The 12462-nt window shown below is 40.9% G+C and overlaps 1 protein-coding gene across 2 annotated transcripts in view; it reads right to left on the bottom strand.

Moving 5' to 3' along the window:
- Positions 1-12462, bottom strand: part of STK39 (serine/threonine kinase 39) — a 2138083-nt gene that overhangs the window by 643972 nt on the left and 1481649 nt on the right. The window lies entirely within an intron of this gene.

Below are 12462 nucleotides of genomic sequence, written 5' to 3'. Positions count from 1 at the left end.
ATCTGAGTGTTACCATTGAGATTCTTGACATAACTATAGAATGCTTTGTGGTTGTCTTTAGAAACAGTGACGATTTTGTTTTCGGAACTAGCTTTGGAGGATTTTATGTGGGATCTCAGCTTCTTACTAAGGCTGACCAGGGAGTTCATCCAATCATGGGATTTTACTCTCTTTTGCAGCAGTTTCTTTCTTCTGTTGTAGAGTTTGTTTATGGCAGGGGACCACCAGATTCGCCTCCTTTTTTTGGAGGACAGCATCTTGGTTCCGTTAGGGATCGCATGATCCATGTGTTCATGTAAGTGCTTATAAAGTGCATTTGTGTAGGATTCAGCACTTGTACCTCTATTGTCTGTCTGCATGGGTGTCGTGAAGTTTGCCACTTCTGTCTTAAGAAGAGTGAAGTTGGCTTTGGAGAATTTTTTTATGGTGGTTTCCCTAATTGGGGGGGGGGGGAGATGTGGATGTCTAGGGTGATTAGCTTGTGGTCGGATAACCAGGTCTAGGATATTGCTGCCCCTGGTGGGGGTGTGGATAAGTTGATCGAAGGCATTGGAATTTATGAATTCCAGAAAACGTTGAGCAAAAGAGTTGGTACATGAGTAGTTTTCCCAGTTAATGGTGGGGTAGTTAAAATCGCCCATTATTAGGGTGTTAAGTTGTACCCTAATATTTTCCAGTGTATCAAGAAATGAGGAGTGGGAATCCTGGGACAAGGAGTGGGGGATCTGTAGCAAGCTACAGTTTGGATTGTGGTCTTGCCCAGACTTAGTTGCACTTGGATAATCTCAGATGCCTTATGCTGAGCAACTAGCCTGGAGGTGTGGATATCCTAAATGAATATGGACATACCTCCACCTTTAGTGTTTCGGTCCAGGTTAGGTGGCTGAAAGTTGTGGTATGAATTATAGCCTGGTAATGCAGGGGTGCTCTCTGGAGCCTTGAACCAGTCACTGCACAGATGTCGATGTTCTCCATTTTAAGGAGTATCTCGAGTGAGTGCATTTTGAGGTTTGGACTTCTAGCATTGAGTAGTATTACCCTCAGATTTTGCTTGCTTGTACCTGTTATGGTCATAAATTTGTCATTTGAACCTTGACTAAAAAAGGCACTATAGGGGTGGCAAGAGCCTTAGCCAGTATCCGGAATCCCAAGGGCGACAGGTGCAGGCCATCTCTGACAAAGCATCATGGTCTGTCAATCATGTCATCTTAGGCAGACAGATACTGGATCCCCTCAGAGTGACACCAGAAGCTTAGCCAAATATTGAAGTCAATCATTTTGTCCTTGTACTGTGGTATCATTCTGGGTGATGGCAGGATGCTACTCAGGGTTAGGGTCATACCTGCCTGGGCTACAAGATCGGAGAGCTCCTCCATGTCTCTCTTCATGTAGTCCAGGGAGGTAAACAATTACTCTTAGCTATAGACTCCAGCAGTGACATGCTCTGCCACTTCTCTTCATATGTAACGGATGCAGGACAGTAAACCTATGTGCAAATGACACCTTTTGAAAGGATAATACACTGTTATGGGTTATAGAAGGATGAACGTTAGTGGGCTGCCCATCTTGTAAATTTACCAATATTAATTATCAAGGTGGTTGTGACATACTTGTGCATAATTTTAACCATCATTCACCCAAAAACAATCACAAATAACCTAGCCAACTAGTCTCCACTATACCTTAAACCTGTGCTATAGTGGAGGCCCATGAGACATTTGCAAATGGCCTCTTAAGGACATATAAGTGTTTAAGTACATGACCAGTGAATGCCCATTGAATTAAGTCAGTTTGAGTACATTCAAGCAAATAAAACCAAGCCCCATTAGCTGTAGACATGCCAGGATTCTGACCTGGTCAGGGCATTAAATTGTCTGACTACACTTTATTACAAACACAGAGCTTAAAAGTCAATGCTTTGCAACCTGTCAGTGGGAAGTTTTGATTTATTGGCCCGAACATACTTATATACTTTTAGTTGAAACACTAGTGTCTCCTTAAGAGGTAACTTGCACATACCCCAAGGGCCTCCACTACAAAAAATATAAAGTATTACTCAGTTTAGACTCTAGCTTGACTGTGTCTTTCTTGTAGTTGCAACAGGTGGTACAAAAAGAAGAGAAAAATACAATGCAGACAAAGCAATGTCAAGATCCAGTTCTCACACAAAAATACTGAAAAGTGCCAAAACATTAAGACATAAATTAAATTAGACAATGAGTTACTACTGCATAAAGTGGGTTACTACGGTTCACAAAAAGGATAACCAATTGTAAAAATTATTAAACAGTGATCCTACTGCACACATCCATAAAAGGGTCTGACTGTGGCACCATTCAAAAAACGCCTGATCTAGGATAACACACTCAGATGATACGGCTTTGTGTGTGTTTTGTTCTGATACAGCGCAATTGTTTTGCAGTGCAGTGAAATCTTTATATTTTACGTCCAGAGAGAGCATACAATCAGTTCACAAAATGCAATCAACACAGACACATATCCTACAACTAATCACAGAACCCTGTAATTAAAATACTAATATGCACTGCTACCCCAAAAGCCATAGAAAGCTAGAGAAGGCAAACTATTCCTCAATCGAAACACAGCACAACAGATATCCTATTTACATACTCTCTTGTTAGAATTCATCTCCGTATACTACCAATGCAGTGTGCACATATTTCAAGTAAATGCCCACATTCAATAACATAAAGCTAATCACGGCAGTATCAAGAAAAAAAATGCCATAGGAACCCACGTGAATACTACTGCCTGCTCTCTGGAATGGAAAGGGGAGTGTTAATACTGCAAACATGCGTGCAAGTATAAAATTCAGTTATCGTGCATACTTGCACATCTAAGCATCTGCTTTTCCAAGAGAAATAAATTACATGCACCAAAGGATAATAATAAAGATCATACTATCTTCCTTGCTTTGTAGAAACCAAGGCCTACATATGCCATAAAAAATGTACTTTTACCCGCAATCAATAAACTTATTAAACATGAAGAAACACATAAAATAACCAATATGCATTTTAAAACAAATCTCCTTCCAACACCATCAAATATTTACAAAAAATACTTTTATAATGAACAATACCAGAAAAAAATAGAAGATTCTCACACCAGTGCTTGCAAATTCCATACACATTCATACACACATACTTTCTCTCACATACAGAAACCCAGTTTAAACTACACAAACACACACATGAATACACTTACCTTCTTTTTAAACAAAATGCCCACACACATACACACGGAATTAATCCCTCTCTTAAAGTGCTTGTTTAATTTTTGCGTGCCACCATAGAACGTCTTTACATCAGTGTCGTGTGTCAGTGTGCATGCGTATGACGCGCATGTACTTCTTAAAGGTACTGGGTGGAACGAGATTTTTTTTTTTTTTTTTTTTTTTTTTTTAAGCCTCCTGGCCATGCTGTACGTATAAAAGTGGGAGAGCACTCGCCACTCCCCGTCATCTGGCACGCGGCGCCCTATGGTTTATTTATTCATTTTAATTAATGTACTTCTGTATTATGCGTTCGCATAATAAGAAAAGTAAATTATTTAAAATAAATGAACACAAACTGCGCCCTTTACTAGGCCGGCCTGTATAGCGCCCTAGGCGGTCGCCTAGTTCGCCTATGCCTAAGGCCGACTGTGTCTATAACACAAGGTTTACTGTACAAGCCTTATGTAAAACTCAAAGGCTAGACAGACCACACCTAGATGAATTACTACTAACTAGGCCTAAAAGAGGCCAACTAGAAATATATCGTAAATGGGAAGGGAAAACACACTAAAGCTAAAAGAGCTTTATAAACAATAACTAACAACTATACTATCTATCAGAAAACTTTTAGAAAAGGTTTTAAAGAAAAATTTTGCTTCTCTGGCCTGAGCTAATGGCAGAACCTCTGGATCTGTTGCAGCGGCAAACTAGATCTGAGGTAATTCACAGGTGCATCATGGGATAGGGACTTGGCCTCGAGCTATTTGAAGACCTCGAGCTTTACAATTGGCCGTACCGGACCCGAGGGATCGGCTCCTAACCCATCAGTAAAGAATGAATGGCGAGATAGAACAACTTCACATTACGTAGTATTAAGCAATGCTTACAGCTCAATGTTTGTGAGGGTTCCTGCTGAAATTATTAGGATTATAATGTGATAATTGGAAATGTGAGGCAGTAAATGCATACATGGGAAAACACACAGCTGTCTGACATTGCAATACTTTTGAACATTCTCACTACACAAAAATCAGGTCTATATTATATATTCGAATATATAATAAAAAAATAAAAAAACTCACCATAACGCTCTGAGTAGGGGGGCAAGCCCCCCATGCACCCCCACACTCCCCTACTTAAATAAACCAACTCCGAGACCGCACCTCAGTGCAGAAAAGGGAAATTTTCCCATTCTGTGCGTACAGAGCTGTTGCCTTTCACCTTCGAACTTTTCAAAGTTTGATCATATGGTGTCGACTATATGATACTGAACATTGAAACATTCGACAACTTAATAGGGACCCCAAAAATCTACTGATCCCAAGGGTAGTGTATTTAAGAAGCAGAGGTATGAAAAGCAGAGCCCATCACCATATCAGGGACTGAGGGGGTTGAACAATACTTGCAAAAATCTCTTCAGTGCTATTACAGTGAATTTGAACAGCTGCTTTATTTTATTTTCAATCATATTTGGGAATCACAATTGCATATCATGTACATTGATTTAGAGCCTGTTGTAAATCTGAAGATCAAGATTTGAGCAACTTCTTCCAATATTTATAAACTGTGATGCTATGCAAGTCATATAAGCTTTATCAACAAAACCATCTAGAGATGTTAATGGAATAAACACACTGAAAATCCTACTAAATTACAGTACATCAGCACATGGCTTAACTACATACATTTTACTTATATATATATATATATATATATACACACACACACATACATATTTAGATGTGCGTATCTATATATATATATATATATATATATATATATATATATATATATATATAGATAGATACACAGACACACACACACACACACACACACACACACACACACACACACACACACACACACACACACGCATGCATGCGCACACACACACACATACATACAACAGACTAACTCGGATGTGCCAAAAACCACAAAAAAATTACAGTTGTGTAAGTAAATGTGCCATAACAGTCGATAGTACAGTAAACAGAGTAAGATAGTTACCAGGGGAATAGCTGCTCCCATATAGAGAGAGGAATTCCCTATGACAGAGATCCACTAGTGGCAACATATTATCCACAAGTTTTAAAAACTCTATAAAATCTTAAGGGACCTCCAACCAATATTCAGTGAGGATGACAAGTTGCTAAGCATTTGTCAAGCACTCCAACTTCTTCATTTAAATGGCCTTCCAAGCTAAAGGGTTTTCCTGTGAGAAACATACCTTAACCAGAAGAGATAATAGTCCAAAATGGCACAAAAACCTGTAGGCATCCAAGGTGCAGAAAAAAATAACATGATTTGTACAGCTTCCAGCATAATTTCACAGAACAGAAGTTTCAAGGTACAATGTTCATTTATATGAACCTTAGAAATTTTGGTTTATCTAATCAAATGCAGGAATTATCTAGAGACAGGCCACCCACTCAGAACTACAGGATGAAGACCCACAAATACAGTTTTACAAGGATGCTAGTCGCAGCAGTGCTTTCCCAGGCTGGTCATTCTGAATCAGATATGAGAGTTATGGTTCTTCAAAGATATTTCCATATCCATTTGGAAAGAACAACAGAAATTAACAAAATTCAGTGTTCAGTTGTTCAGTCAGTGACAAACCTGGATATTGGTTATGAGGCACTACAGTATTTAAGAATTTTGTGGAGACACATATGGTGTACTGAAAAGCAACAAATGTTAGTTTCTTGTAATGCAGGATGTCATGATGAATTTACATGAATCCAAACTGCTGACTATCTCAGACTTTAGCAGTAACTGCAATATTACTGGGGCTTGTGTTTTAGCACTTGTGTTTTATTCATGACAAGATAATAGTTATTTTCAAATAAGATAATATTCCAGTCAGAACATTAGTAACTATAAGCTTAATAGCCGGCAAAGGCCTTAATTGTTTAGACAATATAACGCAATAACAAAAATGTGTCCGTTACTGGTGTTCTTCAGAGGTATCTGTCAGAACCATAGACTGACATGACAACAGAACTTTTCTTCTTTCTCTTTCGTTGAGTTAGCTAAACCACAGCCTGTTCAGCATACTAACTGCACACAATTCCATATGTCGGAAAACAATTCCAAATAATGACGACTAAGGACAATTTTGAGTTAAGATAGTCGTCCAAGGCCAAGGACAACCATGAGGTTTTCTTTAGCTATGTATGCAACCTCAAAGGCAGTACACAGCAATATGCAGAACTAATTGAAAATGGAGCCACCTACAGTCAGCCAGAAGATATAGGACATCTACTGCCCTACAAATTCAACTCCAGTTTTAGCCCCTCTCCTCCTCCTCCATCCACCTTTCAGGAAATACCATCAGACAAACACCAGTAATCACTAGGGAGCAGGTCTTAAATTCATTCTCCAAGGTCAAGAACACTATATCGATGGGCCAAAATAACCTCAGGATGCCTCCAAAATAGTTTGAAACATGACTTGTCAGGACTACTGGAGTCATTATTTAACTGTAGCCACATGAATGCGTAACATACAGTTTTGTAAAATCTTACCATAACAGCTGCTGTCCTTCTCTTCACTCCTGCAGTATTCTTTACAATAGGGATCCCCTGCCAAGGGCAGCCTGAAGTCCATCCAGTATACCAAAGCCTTTTGGTTGTAAAGGGTACACCGTATGTCAAAGTATGCTCCTACATATGGTGTAGGGCATAATGGTGACGTCTAGACATACCATCCTCAGAACTGAAAAGCTCCTGTAGGAATGAAAGTCCCAGGAAAGTATTAGGTAACAAACACATCCAGAAGGAAAAAGGATCGGGGGAGGAAAGAGGGAGTGAATACTGCAACAGTGAAGAGAAGGACATCTACTGTTAGGTTAGATTTTACACAACTGTACTATGTCCTTCCATATCACTGTTGCAATATTCTTTACAGTGGAAGGAATGCTAAAGCTCAGGTAGAAGACTGGGAGGAGGAAGGGTCAGAAGACCCCTCTAGGAAGCCATGGAGAATGGCCCTGTCAAAGCCAGCTCTGGCCCTAGAAATCACATTCAACTTATAGTGCTTAGTAAAGGTATGCACAGAAGTCCAGGTTGCTGCCTGAAGAACAGAATTAGAATTGAAACCCTTGAAAAAAACACCAGAAGAAGCCACAGCTCTAATGGAATGAGCCTTGCCAGAAAAAGGAAGGATCTTCCCATGAAAAGAATAGCAAAAAGAAACAGCTTTAGATATCCAAGAAGAAATGGTTTGCTTGGAAACAGCCAGACCTAAAGACCTAGGATGAAAAGAAACAAAAAGCTGATCAGATTTATGAAAGCTTTAGTCTTATCCAAATAATACCAGAGCTGTCTATACAAACTGAAGGTGTGCAAAATCTTCTCAATAGCAGACTGCAGAGAAGGGAAAAAAAGTGGGCAAATCAATTGACCGATTAAGACACAACTCATTAACCACTTTGGAGATAAAAGAAGGATTAGTATGAAGGGACACCCTGTCCTTATAGAAAACTATAAAAAGAGGAATAGCCATAAGGGCTTATAGCTCAGACACCCGTCTGGCAGAAGTAAGAACCAAAGGAAGACGTCTTCCAAGAACAATGCTGTAAGGAAGCTAAGGCAGCAGGCTCAAAAGGAGCCAGAGTCAATTTCTCTAAAACAAAAATATGGTCCCAGGAAGGAGGGGCAGGCTTCCTGGAAGGCCTAATGTGAAGGACACCTTTAAGAAGCTGTTTGGTTCTCAAACCTGTAAGGTTAACCTGCATAGGAGATAAGACCTTGTCCTCCCTTGCTTGTTGACACACCACATCACTCTGGTATTGTCTGTGAGAATCTTGAGAGGCCCTGGAAGAAAAAGAGTCAGCAAAAGAGCTCTCATCTTCTTGATACTAAAGTGGTCATTCTTTTGTCAAAGTGACCAAACACCCTGTACCTTCAAAGGGCCAAAGAAAGCCCCCCATTCTACATCGGAGTCATCCATGAAAAGTTCCTGAGAGGAAACTGGAGGTTGAAAAAGAAGCCCTGGGTTGAGGGACAACTGATGAATCCACCACTGAAGTTCCAGCTTGAGGCATGGAAGTAGAGGAACTACAGAATCTCAAGGATGAGAATGTTGAAGCCAAACTGACTTGAGAAACCACTGAACCATTCTCATGTGGAGCTTGGCTAGAAGGAGCATAGGAATGGTCGAAGCCATGTAACCCAGAGCCATCAGAAATCCCTGTGGCTGTTACTGAAGCCAAAGAAAGAAGGGATTGAAAGAAAGCAATGAGAGTTAACACCTTAGGAGGAGGCAGGGATATCAACATTAGAAAAGTTGGATCCTGCCATCTTGAAAGATCTGATCTTGAGAAGGAGTCAGGAATGACTTCTGGAAATTTACTGTAAACCCCAGGCTTTGTAAGAGAGAAATGGTAAAGTGTAGATGCTAAAGTAAGATCTTTTGAGGAGGCGTGAATAAGCAAGTCATACAGATAGGGAAAGGCCTCTATCCCCTTAGCCTGCAGAAAGCAATCACAGGAGTGAGACATTTTGTGAAGACCCTTGGGGAACTAGAGAGAGGATAAAGGGCAAAGCAGAGAACAGAAATGCCAGTAAGCAATACAGAAATGTTAAAACTTCCTGAAGAGGGGATGAATAGGAACATGCATATAAGCATCCTTGAGATCCAAGGAAAATAGAAAAGCCTGAGAAATAGCAAAGGAATCAAGGTTTGAAGGGATAGCATCTAGAGGAAGGGACCTTCAAAAAAGTGTTCAGCTGAGAAAGATCCATAATAGGTCTCCAGGTGCCATCCTTCCTGGGGACCAAGAACATTCTGGAGTAAACCCCCTTCCCCTGTGAGGAGTTGGAAATTCTTGAATAGTTCCTTGAGCCAACAAACTCTGAAGCACCTCTGGAAAAAAAGGTAATTGTTACAAAGGAGGGTGAGGAGTGCTCAAAAAAGGAGGGAAGAGATTTACAAACCATGTAATAAACCTGGTAAATTATAAGAAGAACCCAGGAGTCTTTTTTTCACAAATAGAAAGGGACAGTGAGAGATACAGAGAAACAGGAATGTGACTGAGAACAGGACAGTCAGACATCACCTAGTTTGTCAGGAAAAGGAGGCTTCTGAACAGAAGAAGTTTGGGTAGCCTTAGCAGGGGGAGCCCTTCTACCACCCTTTTTACTTTTGGCGGTAGGGCGAGACTGTCTACTGACAAAAGGCAGGCTTATTAGGATAATACCTCTGAAGCTTGGGCACAGGGGAAACAAAAATATGCTTCAACTCCTGTAAGGCCTTGCTTTTTTCTTGCAGGGGCTTAAACAACTCTGCAGCAGTGCCAAACAAATATTTATTATGCAGAGGAGCATCCATCAATTTAACCTCAATATCATCAGGTAAAGGCTGAAGTCTGAGCCTGGAATATCCCCTCAAAACAAATCCAAAAGCAGCAGCCCTAGATGAAGCATCAGCTGCACCATAGCTGCATTTAATGGAATAGTGAGCTACTTGGGAGTAGCAAAGCAAGAGCAGAGACCCCTTAGAATTAGGGAGATCAAAAATAGCCTGACAGGCTTGAGTCAGAAGATTCAAAATGTACCTAGTCATGTGTGTCTGATAGTTAACAGCTTTAAATGTCAGGGTAGCAGAAGTATACACCTTCTTACCCAGTCTCTCCATGGTTCTGTTATCCTTATCAGGTTATTGGAAGGCTTATCAGAAGAAACTGACACAACAGAAAGGTCAGCAGAGGGAACCTTAAACTTGCAGTTCTCAGGCACTTTATAAAACCTATCAGTTTTTTTGGGAGCAGGGGGTTGAAAAGCAGCATAAAAAGCATCCAGCAAGGCAGTAAGAACCGGAGAAACAGCAGAGGGCATAGGAGACTCCATTTGCAAAAGCTCATAGTACAACTTCTGAACATCAGACACTTGAGCACAGTCCCATTTGAAAAATTCTAGAAACAGTATTACCAAATGAAATCTCCTCAAAATCATAGTCTAATGGCGAAGGAATCTGGGAGGAGTAAGTCAGGGACTCTTCATCAGAATCAGCATCCTCCTCAGAAGAAGAATCCTGTTCGCTAGGTCTCTTAAGAGAGGTAGAAGATCCTGTGGAGGCTTGAGAGCCATAAGGGCAGTAAACAAGCTTTGACTAAAGTTCTGACATTCACTCTGAGGGTCCTTGGCAGCAGGCGATACATGTTTAGTTTTTTGTTTCTATTTCAGTGGGACATCAGCCTTGAAAAAGTTTTGAGGCTCTGACTCCTGATGGCACTCAATAATGGTAATCAGGACCTCTTCCCTAATTAAAATTTGAGGAGCACCCATAGGCCCTTCAGTAATAACCAGCAGCGGCTCCCTGGTACATCTGAGGTGGACATCTGCAAAACTTCCATTGATGTGTATGGCGTCAGGTCCATGCCGGCCTCTGAAGTAGTTATCGCAGAGGAATCTGAGAAAGAAACTGGACATGGCTCTGGGCTTTCACCAGCCTCAAGAGAGTCTGGTGGAGGCGGTATAACTGAAGAAAAAGGCCAAGCTTTCTAGGTTTTTTTTCTTCGTAGAGAGCTGGCCCTCAGGCAGGGAAGATCCTTCCATGGTATCCTTAGTCAACAATTTAAGTTGTTGGAACTCAAGACAAATCGCTAGGGAAGAAAGCTAACACCTCAACTTTTTTGGGACAAAGGACTGGAAAATCTCATAAGATGTATGGTTATGAGATGCACCTAAACAGGGCAAACACTGCTTGTGGTGATCTTTATGGGGAATCTGTCTCACACTGGCATTTCCCCTTTCTGGATGACATGAAACTCAACAACCAGATTAAAAGGCAAATGTAAGGTAAAGAAAATCAAAAACCCCAAAAGTGCATTTATTTGAATGTGGTAGAACCAGCAGACAAATGGGCATTTAGACTGATGACCGAAGATGATGTTCAGGCTGACAGCAAAGAAGTTCCAAGGATGGAATGTCTGCATGTCACCTTTATGCCCTACGTCATGCTTGGGGAGCATAAGTGTGATGTACTGCACACTGTTTACAACCAAAAGTTTTGGTATACTGGCTGGATGTCAGGCTGCCCTTGGCAGGGGATCCCTATTGTAAAGAATAACTGCAACAGTAATATGGAAGGACATCTGCAATGGTCATCCATCTCCACAACAGTACGCCATTTATGGACCCTGGTAACTACAGTCCCATAAGTCTGACTTGTCTCACATGCAAAGCCATGGAAAGAATTCTCATAGAAATGATTGAAAATGACATAGGAAAGGTTCAGACACTGGACCCAACCAGTTTAGTTTCATCAAGGAAAGATCATGCCTATTCAACCTGGTGGAATTATTTGATATGGTCACCAAGGGCAAAATAGTGCATAATGATTACTTTGACTTGGCCAAGACAACTGATACAATACCCCACTCAGGTGTTCTAAACAAACTCACATAATTATGTATATACCCCTATGTTATGTGGTGGATAGCCAGGTGTCTCGCATATAGGACTAGGAAGTTAGGATGGGGGGTTTCATCTCCACAGAGAGACCACACGTTTGCAGAGTCCCTCAGAGCTCTGTGCTGGGTCTGCTCCTTTTTAGCATATGCCTCTTTGAAGTCAAATCCAACAACAAGGGCCTCTGTCTGACTAAGTCTGCAGATGACTGCAAATAACAGCGGTCACAGAATTCCCCCTGGACACTAATATCCTCTAAGAAGGATGGGCACAAGCAAATAACTGGTTCCAGAGCCATGGCTTAAAACTCAATGCCAAGAAATGCATAATAGTGCCTGTTGGGAAGTTGGCTACCCGAGGACACTACTTCACTGATAACATACCCCCAAGAGTAGATCCGATAATTACAGATTTGGGGATCTATGTAGACAGTAACCAGGCTTCTACCATCACAAGGACATCATTCTGTGTGCCCAACTTATAAGTAAAGGTATGGCATCAGGGTCCAAGGAAGACATCATTACACTGTATTCAGCCCTCATCAAACCTATCATTGAGTACAAATCTCCCTTTGTTAAGTACATGATCAGGTCCTTAAAACAACTGGAATGTCCACAGAGGTTCCTCACAAAATGAATGCAGGGCATTAACAATATGTCCTATACAAATCATCTCAAAGATCTATCCCTGTACTGTCTCTCCTACAGATTGCTCTGGAGTGATATATGCCTAGCATATTAGGCATCCTTGTATCCCACAAATTCTAATGGACCTTCTGACTATCCACAGAACAAATTGCATCAGAACTGC

Source organism: Protopterus annectens, chromosome 6.part1 (genome assembly GCF_019279795.1).
Source record: "Protopterus annectens isolate FY-2018-M chromosome 6.part1, PAN1.0, whole genome shotgun sequence".
NCBI lineage: Eukaryota > Metazoa > Chordata > Ceratodontiformes > Protopteridae > Protopterus > Protopterus annectens.
Note: the sequence above shows the minus strand (reverse complement) of the source record. Positions and strands in the feature narration are given on the sequence as shown.